The sequence below is a fragment of the Lutra lutra genome, chromosome 11 (assembly GCF_902655055.1).
Source record: "Lutra lutra chromosome 11, mLutLut1.2, whole genome shotgun sequence".
In the NCBI taxonomy this organism is placed as follows: domain Eukaryota; kingdom Metazoa; phylum Chordata; class Mammalia; order Carnivora; family Mustelidae; genus Lutra; species Lutra lutra.
The window spans coordinates 74,338,117-74,351,128 of NC_062288.1; the positions used below are offsets into that span (position 1 = coordinate 74,338,117).

A 13,012-nucleotide genomic window follows, 5' to 3' on the forward strand; every position below is an offset into this window, starting at 1 on the left:
CAAAAAAGCATCTCAGCACAGCAGTACAGAGCTGCCAGCCCCTTCACAATGGATTTTTTTCTGGTGTTGAATATGATACTATTTGAAGCAACTCAGCACCCTCTCAAACTCGTCCCTAGGGATTCCAGCTTCAAAGAGATTGTCTACACTAGTGTACAACAGCAGAATCTGCAAACTATGGGTTGGTAAATTGGATAAATCCTGCCACCGCAGTAGATCTATTTAAGGACTCTGATCTTCAGATGGTTTCAGTCAACTATTTAAGTAGATGAGGACTGAAGAACACCAATCAAAGAGCTGTTATTATTTTATGAAAACTTGCAAATGCCGTAAGGAACAAATGAATATTTGTCTGTTTAAAATATACAATGTTTTACTAAGGGCAACATTAAAATTTCTTCATTTGGATTCTTGTGGGCTAAAACATACAGATAGTTCCAGTAAGATTACCCTAACAACCCATTTAAAGGATAGTAGATTCAGAAACACCTGTGTGTGATAAAATGCAGACTAAACTGGAAGTAAAAAACAGTGCAAATACCATCCAGCCAGAGTATCTGGTGCAGTACAGCCAAAGACCTTCCAGAGCGAAACTAACATAGTATTGGAAATAGTAGTGATACACATTAAATTGATTACTGCCTCAACAGACAAAACTTGCAAACCATGATAAAAAGGATTTTTGTTTAACTCCATTTGTCACCAGCAAGACCCCAAGACCTGATTACTTTTGCTGTCCACCTGCATGAAGCACCAAACTTAGCTCAGTTTTTTTTCCTCAGGTTCTTTTTCCCAGCTTATCTTTTAACTCAGGCAAAACACCCACAGGCAAAGCACCCCGTGACAGAAATGGAAACTACCCCCAGCAAGCAGTCAGACTAAGAGCTCTGCAGGCCCAGACCACCCAGGCCAGCTTGAGAGCATCCCTGACTCCTATTGAGGCAGATGGACGACGGAATGACCAGACAGTTACCTCTACCTCATTGTAATGCTGAAGTTTCCATTCAAAGAGGAGTATAGACAAGCAGCGGCATGGGCACCTTCTGCAACACTAGAAAGACTGCAAGACCTGCAAGGCAGGTCTAGAAACTAATGCGTAATTCTATTTCACTGGTATCAAAAAATATTTCAACTCTTACACTCTACTTATAATACTTTCAACTCTTACTCTTCTACTTACACAGGTAGAATGAATTGTGTACCCACCACATATGGAGGCACTGCTTTGATGATCTTATAATTCAAGTTAAGATCTAAAAAAAACACCAGCTGTGAAAGCAACATAAATGGATTTTAACCTGTACTTTGCCTGTTAAGTTCCCATGCCTGGAGAAGCTAATGTCAACTCATGATGTGATACTCAATTTGTACAATAAATTATGAACCTTGAAAAAAACCTGAAAACAAAAAACCAAGAGGAACAGAAATGTCATGAACCTACAACGTACGTACAGGTCCATTTCCTCAGGGCACATGCATGAGCGACCTTTTGTGCTCATCTCTACATACAGTGACAAAACTCCCCTTTCTGAATATTCATCCTAACCCTGAAAAAGAGAAACCCATTTACGCTTACTTAGCGGGTCATGATTTTAGAAGTTACTCTCTAGGACCTCCTTATCTGCTGCCAGTAAAGTTTCCTTTGTGTGATAACTCCACTTGCTTGTAATTCCTATCTATAACTCACCAAGGAACAAACTCACATTAGCTGGATTACACATCCTCAGATGCCTTGGAAGTTTTAGGAAAGAGTAAGAGAGAAAACCATGTTTAAATGTTTATTTGGCAAAGCTGAAATGGGTTAAGCCATTCTGACTTGTATTCCTTCCTTTCTGGCTAAATCTACGTCTGATCTGGGAAAAGTGGTAGAGTGCAGGCTTCTGGGGATAATCTTATAGAATGAGGAATCAAGAGGCCAAAGAAAAATAGTTTTTTTCTAACTCTTGCTTAATTGTTTTTTCATGATTAAAATGGGATTGGAGATTTTGTTGTGGTTGTTGTTATATAACCTGTATTCCTTTTAATTATGTTCCAAATGTACTTATTTGTCATAAAAGTTTGAAAGCGATATAGAATTATACTGAGGACAATCAAATAAAGTAAAGGATTACAATTTCATGGTATATTGAGTTCTGGCAAATTTGAGTTGTTTTGCATTAAGATTCTGGTCTGTATGTATTAGAATAATAGTTAACCATGCTGCCTTACTTGGATTCTTGCCCATTTTGTCAAAAAGTAGAATTCAAATAAGAAAGTAAGTGTTCATAAATTGTGTTCAAATGGGACCAAATGTGCACCCAGAATATGATTAAAAAGGGCCTTTTGTGATGATACATAGACACAGAAAGAAATTAATACTGCATACCCATGTGTTTTATTGGGTGAAATTCTGTAAGGTGAGTTTCATAAAACAAATTTCCATCCTGTTTGTTCAGCTGGTTTGCCCATCACGTTTAACATTTCTCACTGCACTAGCACTTATTCTAACTTTTACTTTTGTTTCAAATACTAAGACAATGCACTATATTTTCCATCTACTGAAGCATTCCTAAAGCTTCATAAAGACAATATGGGTTAAGATTAATGTCTTTGATCAGTCATTCACCTCTCATTGTTAGTCCACCCTTTAAAATTGCACTGCATGGTAAGTTATCTAGACACATTATGTAGCGAGGTCCTTATGAACCAAGGGCCTAGAAACAACTGTTCAACTATACATAGAAAAAAAAAAAATACAAGAAAAAGAGGAATGGAGTATTTAGCTTCCATCCTTTAAGGCCTAACTTAAATATACTTTATTTCAAGTCTTCAATAAAGACTTGATTCTCCTCAAAAGCAGTGACCTTTTTTTTTCACTGAAGTTCGATATTCCTCGTCAAAATTTTAATGGGCAGTCCCTTGATGGCAGGTTCTTTGAGGAAGGGGGCCCTGTCTGATTTATCTTCTTATTCACTGCAGTGCCTCACAGGAGGAGGAACTTAATAAATAGTAACTTATTAAATATTCTTCAGTAAGTAAATGAAGACAAACCAATTTTAATGAAATGTCTCTTTAGCAATACCTATAAATCCCATGTAACTATGAACTAACTCCAAGTAATATCTTGCCACAAAAGACAGACATTTTATACATTGCTCCTAATACCCAGAACATAATTCACTAGACAGGTGTACAATTTGCTGGCGGGCTCCTCTTGGTCATCTAGAAGTTAGGCAGCACAATGGGGACTCAGAGGTCAGGGTCTACTTACAGACATGTTTTAGCCTGCAGAGTTTTGAAAAACATCATGTAACTTGTTGCCAACACTGCAAAAATTAGGGCGTTCTACATATAAATTTGCATTTCCAGATTGTCTTGGAAAAGTGAACTGACCACCCTGGACTCACATCTCTGCATGCCAACATTTGGATGAGGCTAAGACACTGCTGATCCCTTGATTGGAGCACATGTTCTTCTGAGCACCAAGATGCCCACCTACTAGTCTTCACTTAGCTTCCTGAGTGCCCTAATCATCTGAAGTAGTATCACCTTCTTTTAAGGCTTTAAAAATTATTTTAAAAATATGGTTAATTGGGAAATAATGCTAATTTTTAGCTGTAGCAGGCTGAATACTGAATCACCCCAAATGTCCAAGTCCTAATCTCCAGAATCTATGAATATGTTATTTTTATAAGGAAAAGGGATGTGCAGATATAATAAAATTAAGAAACTTGAGATGGAGAGATTATCTTGGATTACCATGTGCCTCTTTAAAAATAGAAGAAAGCAAAGAAATATGACTTGAGAAAGTCTTAGCCTGCCATTGCTAGCTTCAAAGGTGGAAGGAGGGGTCATGAGACAGGGAAGGCAGGCATCTGCTAGAAACTAGAAAAAAAAGAAAGAGATTCTCCCCTGGCAAGAAGACGGTCTTGCCAGGCACCTCGATTTTAGCCCACTGAGACACATTTCAGACCTCTGACCTCTGTGTTGTAAAATAACAAATTTGTGTTAAGTTGCTAAATTTGTGATAAACTGTTACATCTGCAAAAGAAAACTGATACAATGTCTTACGTGTAAAGCATTGTTCAATTTAAGGTTCCTGAAGCAGTAGTTATAAGAACTTATAAAGATACTGATATGGTGGTTATAAATTAAATAATGAAGATTCAAGTAGGCAGGTATATAACATTTAACTGAATTTAATTTCTAATTCCAAGCCCTGCTTTTACCTTATATGAAAAATACACTCTAGTCACTTCTGGGTATTATCAGATTTTAATTTATTCAATAAATTTAGGTTAAATATATAGTTATGTTTATATATTCTTTTATGCAACAAATATTTATTGAGGGCTAACATACGCTCTTGTTTTAGGCCCTGGGGATAAAAGGGGTGATAAGACAGCCAAAGCCTCTGACTTCTTAGAGCTGGTATTGTACTTGAGGATATAGAAAACAAATACACAAACAAATTATTAGTATAAGTGTTGTGCTAAATGTGAGGAAGAAAAAAAAAGCTTAAGAAGGGGAAAAAGAATAATGCAAATTTCTATTTTAGATAAATATGGTATAATTAAAAATACATATTTGGTCTCTGTTTCCGGCACAGAGATACTAAGACCCTTAGAATTTTCTAATGATAGGAGTGTCTTTTATTCCATGCGTAACTTTCAATCACACCTGAGTTCATGCTAATAAGGCGACTTGGTGTTGGGGCTGGGGAATGGTCCGGGCTAGGTAGCCTCAGAGTGGAGTTGGTCACCAGAAAGACCAAGTGATAGGGAGTTAAAAATTTTAGCCTAAACACCAACTTTTGAAGGAGAGGGGAGCTGAAGATTGAGCTCTATAATCATTCTTGAACAAAGAGGATCAGAGAGCTTCCACGTTGGTGAATATATCCACATGCTAGGAGTGTAACATACCCCAACTCCACAGCAACAGACATTCCTACACTTGGGATCCTTCTGGATCTAGCCCTCTCATCCTCTTCATCTGGCTGTTCATTTGTATCCTTTATAAATGAAACAGTAAACATAAATGATGTGTTTTCCTGAGTTCTGTGAACTATTCTAGAAATTATCAGATCTGAGGAGGGGATTGTAGGAACCTCCAATTTATAGCTGATCAGTGAAAGGTACAAGTGGCCCAGGATTTTGACTGGCATCTGTAATAGGAAGCAGTCGTGTGGGACTGAGACCTTCCATCTGTGGGATCCATGTTGACTCTCTATAGTTAGTGGCAGAATTGAATTGAATCGATGGATATGAAATAGGTTTCAGAGAACTGGAAAACTGATTAGTGGTATAAGAAAAGACACCAGATATTCGGTGCCAGAGGAAAAAAACCTCCCAAAAGGATTATCAGAGAATATCTCTCTAAGGAAGTGACATCCACAAAGAAAATTCTGGGAAGAACATTTTAGGGATATAAAAGACAAAATGTAAAAATCTCAATATTTAAGGAATATAGCATGAAAGATAAGCAAAGATTATATCTTATAGGTATTTGCAAGCCATGATAAGAATTTTATTTTTAAGTGTGATGTGAAAATGTTGAGAAAACTGTGAAGTGGCCTATTTTATATTTTTAAAAGACTGATTGCTATGTGGAGGACAAACTCTAGATGGGCAAGAGTGAAAGCAGGAGATAGAACTTAAGAAGCTGTTGTGATAATCCAAGAGGTGATGAAAAGTGGTTGGAAAGGGTTTATATTTTAGATACAGTGCTGACAGTAGTTCCTTAATGTAACTGATGTGGGTTATTAGTAAATAAGGATGATACTTGAGTATAAACAATGAATATCTGACAAGTTGTTTTATTTATTGAGTTAAAGTAGACTGGAGGAGAAGCAGCACTGGGGGACAGAGTCAGGGCCAGCTTCATGGGTATGAAACCAATGCAGTCACATAGTTCTCCATTCCCAGAAGGGCCCCACATTGGGGTTTAATGCCCTGTGTTGGCCATCTTGATATTTTTAATAATTTTATCTTTGATTTTGTGTTTTGTAAATGGAATCCAATGGGACACTGGAGCCTCAACTCCTGCTGATATTCTGCTTCCCTAAGATGAGATCTTAACAGACACCCCAGACACTGTATAGCCTTGTCCTCCCCACCCCATCGGTGACTGCTATAGCCTTCCACCCCGGGGGGCAAGCTCACCGTGGTTTTCCCAGGCCACCCCACATCCAGATACCTACCATGACCATGCATGAAGGTTGCAATACCCTTAGAAAAGGCAGTAGTCTGTGGAAGGGGAGATGCCTGGCTTGACTACCCTGACTCTACCTCAGGTACAACCTGTAGTTCCTGCTGCTACCATCTCTCCTGGCCCAGTGATGGTCTGCATTTGTCCATGATTATTTTCCCATTTTGAAGGACCATGACATTAGATACCAAATGAAAATTACCATGATTACTTGTGAGAGAGAGAGAGAGAGAGCACAAAAGGGGGGAAAGCTTTATGTTTTAGTACCTTTAATACCTTTAAGATACCTTTAATACCTTTCCTACTTTTTGAACAAGATACCGTTTTCATTTTGCCCTTGCCTCTGCAAATTATGTAGCCAATTCTGATTAGAGCTGAAAAATATTCCTTTTGGAAATGTCAAATTTGAGGTTCCAATTAGGCACCTACTTATAGATGTTGAGCAGGAAGCTAGATACACAGTCTGGAGAACAAGAGAAAGTAAGTGACGGAGTCATGTCTGAGAGTCATCGGCATATGGATGGCATTTTAAACCTTTCAAACTCGCCCTACTCATCCACCTGCCCATTTGGAGACGTTAAATTCCAAAAGGCATCAGTGTGTGTAATGGAGAGTTCTATTGTTAATCTGTTTCAGGTCTGTTCTGCCACACCGCAAAATGTTCTTCATGTCAACTACTCTTTTAAGTGAGACCCACTTCTTAACAGAGCTAATAAATTTCTCATTGTAGTCTTTGCTATCAGAACCTGTGCACTCTGAATTCACTGATATGTCCAATGCCATTAAGATAAAGCAAATCATTCCCTGGGTTCTCCTTGTCCCAACTATCAGAAAGGCCCCATTCAGGGCACCTGGGTGGCTCAGTGGGTTAAAGCCTCTGCCTTCGGCTCAGGTCTTGATCCCAGAGTCCCGGGATCAAGCCCAGTATCAGGCTCTCTGCTCAGCAGGGAGCCAGACCCCTGCCTCCCTGGCTGCCTGCCTCTCTGCCTGTTTGTGATCTCTGTCGTCAAATAAATAAATAAATAATCTTTTTTTTTTTTTTTAAAGGCCCCTTTGGATCCACTGATCCTCACTTGGCTCTTATCAGCCCCCTTAGATTTGACTGATGTTCAAAACCCATATGAGCCAATGGGAAGACTTAGAGCCAACAGCAGGGAATCACTCTAACCTAAGATCACCCCTGATCTCAACCAACTCTGGTAGAAGATACTACAACCAAAGATCCTAGTAGAAAATGTCAGATGGCACTGGTCTAGTCTATTGTGTTCTCCAATGTAAAGAAGGATTTCTTCTTATTATTACCAACGATTGAATATGGAAAGTTAAACACTATACCTACTATTCCCCGAACTCACACTGTCAAATCTACTTTCTTAATCCATCTTTGAGCTTCTCTGGCCTTTTGTATGGTCTAGATTAAAAAAACAAAACAAAACAAAACAAAAAACAATCAACCAACCAACCAAACAATCAAAAAAACCCTCTTCTGCCAGATTACATACCCTGTAAACTATTTCTTACAGCTGGTGAGTGCTTTTTGAACTCCAAAACTAAGAGTTTGTCATTTTTTCCTGATGTTTTCCTGATAAGTCCCCCTGGAAACTTCGAATGGAGATGGCCAATGAAGTAGAAAAAAACACTGGCTACCATCTCAAATTATTACTCAAACACCCTCCTTTAAACTGCTGCTATAGAATCAATGTGTCCCCTAAAAATTCGTATGTTGAAACTTAATCCCAATGTAATGGTATTTGGCCGTGGGACCTTTGGGAAATTATTAGCTCATGAGGGCTCTTATAAATGAGATTGGTACCCTTATAGAAGAGACCTCAGAGAACAACTTCACCCCTTCTATTAGAGGACATAGCAAGATGACCAGCAATGGGCTCTCACCAGACACAGAATCTTCCAACCGTGATCTTGGATTTCTCAGCCTTTAGAACTGTGAGAAATAAATGTCTGCTATTTAAGCCACCCAGTGTATGGTATTTTGTTATAGCAGCCTGGATGGACTATGACAAGGGTTATTACATCATTAGAGTACACTTTGCAGAAAACACACTTTATAAATTTCAAACAGTAATATGCCAGCATTCTGGGTCACTACATACAGGATTTTATTTCCCAGGGTGGTGGGGGTTGGGGGGCAGGAGGTCATGAAGAAAAAGATTTCTACCACTTGGACTTCAGGGCACCTCTTCAAAACCCATATACCCATGAAGACAGATGTCCCAACACACCTCCAAAATCCCCTGAGGAATTGGACTAAACTTACTCACTAAAATAAAGATATCTTGGTGAGAAGAGAATGATTAGTTCTGCTAAACATTTTCAAACCCTTAAGACCACAAGGTCCCGTTTGACTGAATAACAATGAGTGCTCAGGATAAAAACCCTTACTCCATGGAGCTTCCCTCTCAGACTGTGGTCAGCTCTCTCTCATACTGACTTCCTTTGATGAAGCTTCCCCTAGCATCCAGTTTCATTGCTGACCTCATAGTGCTGACCCAATCCAAGATTCCTCTTCCCAATCAGTCTTATCATTAAGCACTTTTATCTTCCTAATCATGGAAAGCCCTTTAAAACCTAGCCCAGACCTACCACTCTCCTTTGGTTAATTTGGGAATATAAAGCTGTATATAACATATTCTCTGCTCATATTATGATATGCCAACATTTCATGATTAATTGTACTCTGCCCCTATCTCTAGCACAAACTTCACAACTACCTTTACGATGCTGACTCCTATATATCCTTTACGACTGAGCGCAAGTATCATTTCCCTCCTAAAGCTCACTGTGTTATACTGGATTAAAATTTGCAAAATTTCTAGAGTTTTTCCTTGAGGGCACTCTGTGTATCCCACCCTATTGCACTGAAGAGTGACCATGTACCCAGATTTAGCCAAATAATGAAGTTTTAGTGCAGTCTCCAATATTGCTCTTACTTCAATACCACTGCAAAATCAGGGAATTTCCAAAACCACTGTACAGTTTGGTAATTCCCTAGAGGGATTCACAGAATTCACTGTATGCTATTGTAATAACATAGTGAATTACTACAGAGAAAGAATACAGATGAAGAATATAGCCAAAGGAAGCATCTCTAGAGCAGGGTCTGAGAAGGCTCCAAATGTGAGGGTTCTGTTGTGCTCAGGACCCATTACCTTCTCAGTGTCAATGTGTGACAATATGCAGAGAGACACTTAAGCTCTGAGTCCAGAGTTTTTACTAAGACTTCAATACACAGACATGATAGACTAAGTGATTACCCAAGACGCTGAACTTAGGTCTCTAAGTCAACTGATACCACACAAACCAAAACTCTCACACGGGCGGTCTTTGGGACATGGCCACCCCCACCCTAGCATTGTCAAGTACAGGCTAGCACTCACTCTAAAGAAAGACAGTCTAATCAGGAGCTGAGGGAAAAAGCAAAACCTTTGTTTGGCAAGGCTAAATTCTTTACTATACGTTATGTGACTAGCTTTGGCCAGTGACAGCAACTGAAATGATGTGTGTCATTTGAAAAGCCATTGTAGGGGTTTTCCATATCTCTCTTCCCTCTACCCTGTGTTCCAGATGGGGGTGTTTCATCAGTCTCAGTCTCCAGCCATGACAAGCAAAACCTCTTTCTTTACCTATTATGGACATATAGCACAAGGGAGAAACAAATCTTTGTTTATGTAAGCCTCTAAAGTTTGGGGTTCTTTGCTATCATAGCATAACCCAGCTGATCATAACTGATAACACCTACCAAGAATTTCCAGATTAGATTAGGTCTTTCTTTGTGTGGTCTCAAAGAACTAGTGTATGCCTCATGAGTTGGTCAAGACCAAGACATATTGTCACAGATTGCTGAGTCAGCCAAAAAACATGTTCTATTAGACCTATATAGTATTTCATAGTGTTATTAGTTGGTAACATTTTCAATTTAAGTGTTTGTAAAGAAAAGCCAAATTTCTAGGTTTTAATAAAATAAATTTAGAAATTTTGTCACGTTCCAAATGTCTGCAAAATAACAACCAGCTAAGCTACATCAGTTTACCCCCTTTAATAGAAAATGTGATCTCTAGAAGAACACAGCCCCTAGCAGGCCTAGTTTATCCCTCATGTAGCCTGACTGGTCCCTGTAGATACCTGAGGTTGCAATCTCTTAAATCTGTCCAACAGTTACTGGTAAGGGAGAAGATTAGTTAGAAAAAAAAAGACATAGGGAATTTAATTTCCATTAACAATATTACTCTGTTGAAAATAATTTATAACACACAGACTACAACATAATTTAACTTATTTGAAATTTACAGGTAATATTAGTTGCTCTAATGACTTAGAGGGAACATTCATTGATCTAATAACAATATCTCATTCAAAATATGGTTAAAATTGCATTTCCACTATATTTATATTTAGAAAATAATTTCTACTTTTCAGTAATTCCTTTTTTGTAACTTATTTTAGTTAAATTCAATTAGTTAACAGTGTATCATTAGTTTCAGTAGAGTTCAATTATTTATCAGTTGCATTTAACAGCCAGTGCTTATTACATCCTGTGCCCTCCTTAATGCCCAATACCCAATACAGATCCCTCCACCAACTTCCTCTCAAGCAACCCTCAGTTTGTTCCCTATAGTTAAAAGTCTCTTATGGTTTGTCCCCCTCTCTGATTTTATCTTACCTTATTTTTCCCTCTCTTCTTCTATGATCCTCTATTTCTTAAATTCCACATATGAGTAAAACCATAAGAAAATTGTCTTTCTCTGGCTGACTTATTTCACTCAGCATAATACCTTCCAGTTCCATCCACATTGATGTAAATGCTAAGATTTCATCCTTTTTGATGGCTAATAGTCCACCATACACACACACACACACACACACACACACACACACACACACACACACACCTTCCAGTTTCATCTATATTGATGTAAATGCTGATTTCATTCTTTTTGATGGCTGAGTAATAGTCCATCATATATATACATATGCATATGTATATATATATATAAATAAATTCTTTATTGATTCATCTACCAATGGACACCTGGGCTCTTTCCATAGTTTGGCTATTGTGGATACTGCTGCTATCAACATTGGGGTGCAGGTGATATAGGATCATAACTTTATCCTTTGGGTAAACACCTAGTAGTACAATCGCTAGGTCATAGGGTAGCTCTATTTTTAACTTCTTGAGGAACCTCCATATCATTTTCCAGAGCAGCTTGCATTTTCACAAACGGTGTAAGAGGGTTCCCCTTTCTCCGCATCCTTGCCAAAATTTGTTTCCTGACTTGTGATTTTTAGCCATTCTGACTAGTGTGAGGTGGTAATTCATTTTGTTTGATTTTCTTTTATTTTTCTGAATGTGCCTACAACTTTTGGGGCTACAGATTCAGTTAACTAAATAAGTAGTTCATTTAATTAATTTGTCTTTGCTGGAAAGTAGGGCTAGGTATTTCACCTTTGGGCTTGAGAACCCTCCTATAGCCTGATGATTGTAGGTGACTGCTAGCTGCCTAATGGTTTGGTAGCTGGCCATGGTTTTCCAGGCTACATACATGTGCTTAGCACCACAGAGATAAGCTGGAGCTGATAGGGAATATCTTCACATTTCTACACAAGGGCCCCATCTGTTTTGGTGCCAGTAGGACCAAGTTCATTTTGATATTCATACAATTAATCATATCAGAGTATCTGAATTAAATGGCATTTACTTCAATTTAGTCCAGTAATATCTGGCACCTTAAACATTGTTTCTGCTGGACTATCCCTTGGGAGATTGGCTTGCACTCATCACAGCTCTTATCTGACTGTAGAGACTTTACTTATGAATATGCAGTTTAGAACTGATAAGCTTCTCAGTAGCAGTGACTGCTTCTCATACATCTTTTATACTTCGCTTTCCATATATACATACATATATATATATATATATACTTATTTTCATATAGAAAAAAAATATGAGAATTTTGTTATTTTTCCATCTTCTCTTCTAATGATTAATCACATGTACATGGAGTTCCTACTTGCTCCTGACCATCAGTTAGCCCCAATTTACAGTGGAAATGAGAACTGAGAACTCTTCCATTTTCAATTTCTGACAAGGACTTTATGGCTCTTCCAGAACTGCACATTATTATTTGTTGCGTAGTATTACTAGCAAATTGTATGTTTTCTTTAAATACTTATTCTTTAGGACATCCTTCTTTTTCTCAGAATTTAATAGTGCTTTTGCTTTTTATGAGGCTTGTTTTAGAAAATAGAGACACCACCATTCCATTTAGATGATTCTTAATTTGAATATCCAAAATGTGCCCAGTTTTTCCAGTAGTGTGTTTCATGAGACAGAAGGGAAAAGTTAAGAATGCATATATGTGGAACCAAATACATTTTGTGACTGATTACACATTTTGTGAAACAGCTGGAAAAGGGAATGTTGATTGATGCCTGGTCACTGTGGTTGTGTGTCCATTGCCAATGAAAATGTAGTTCGAATACACAAATATTTTTAAATATGCTGCATGGATGTTTCCTTGCTGCCAAAAAGAAAATATGCTGCACAATTGTTATGTAAACCCTTGTGTTATTCCCACTGCACAAACATTTTGCAGATGTTTCCCCATGAAAACATTCTAAAACTTATACTTGGCTGCCTTTGCTCACCTAAAGTTATTCTGCAATAACTATTTTGTTTTGGATACAGTTCATTATTGGGTTTCGTGGTTGAACAAATGAAGGGTAAGAAACACAGAATTCAGAATCTAAAAAAAACTACCTTATGTTATTAATATTACAGTGCTCTAATGATTTCTTCTATTCCTAT

The 13,012-nt window shown here is 38.0% G+C and overlaps 1 pseudogene; it reads left to right on the forward strand.

Moving 5' to 3' along the window:
• Positions 1–1,387, forward strand: part of LOC125080516 (ATP synthase membrane subunit K, mitochondrial-like) — a 12,899-nt pseudogene extending 11,512 nt beyond the window's left edge.
• Positions 1,388–13,012: the final 11,625 nt, after the last annotated feature.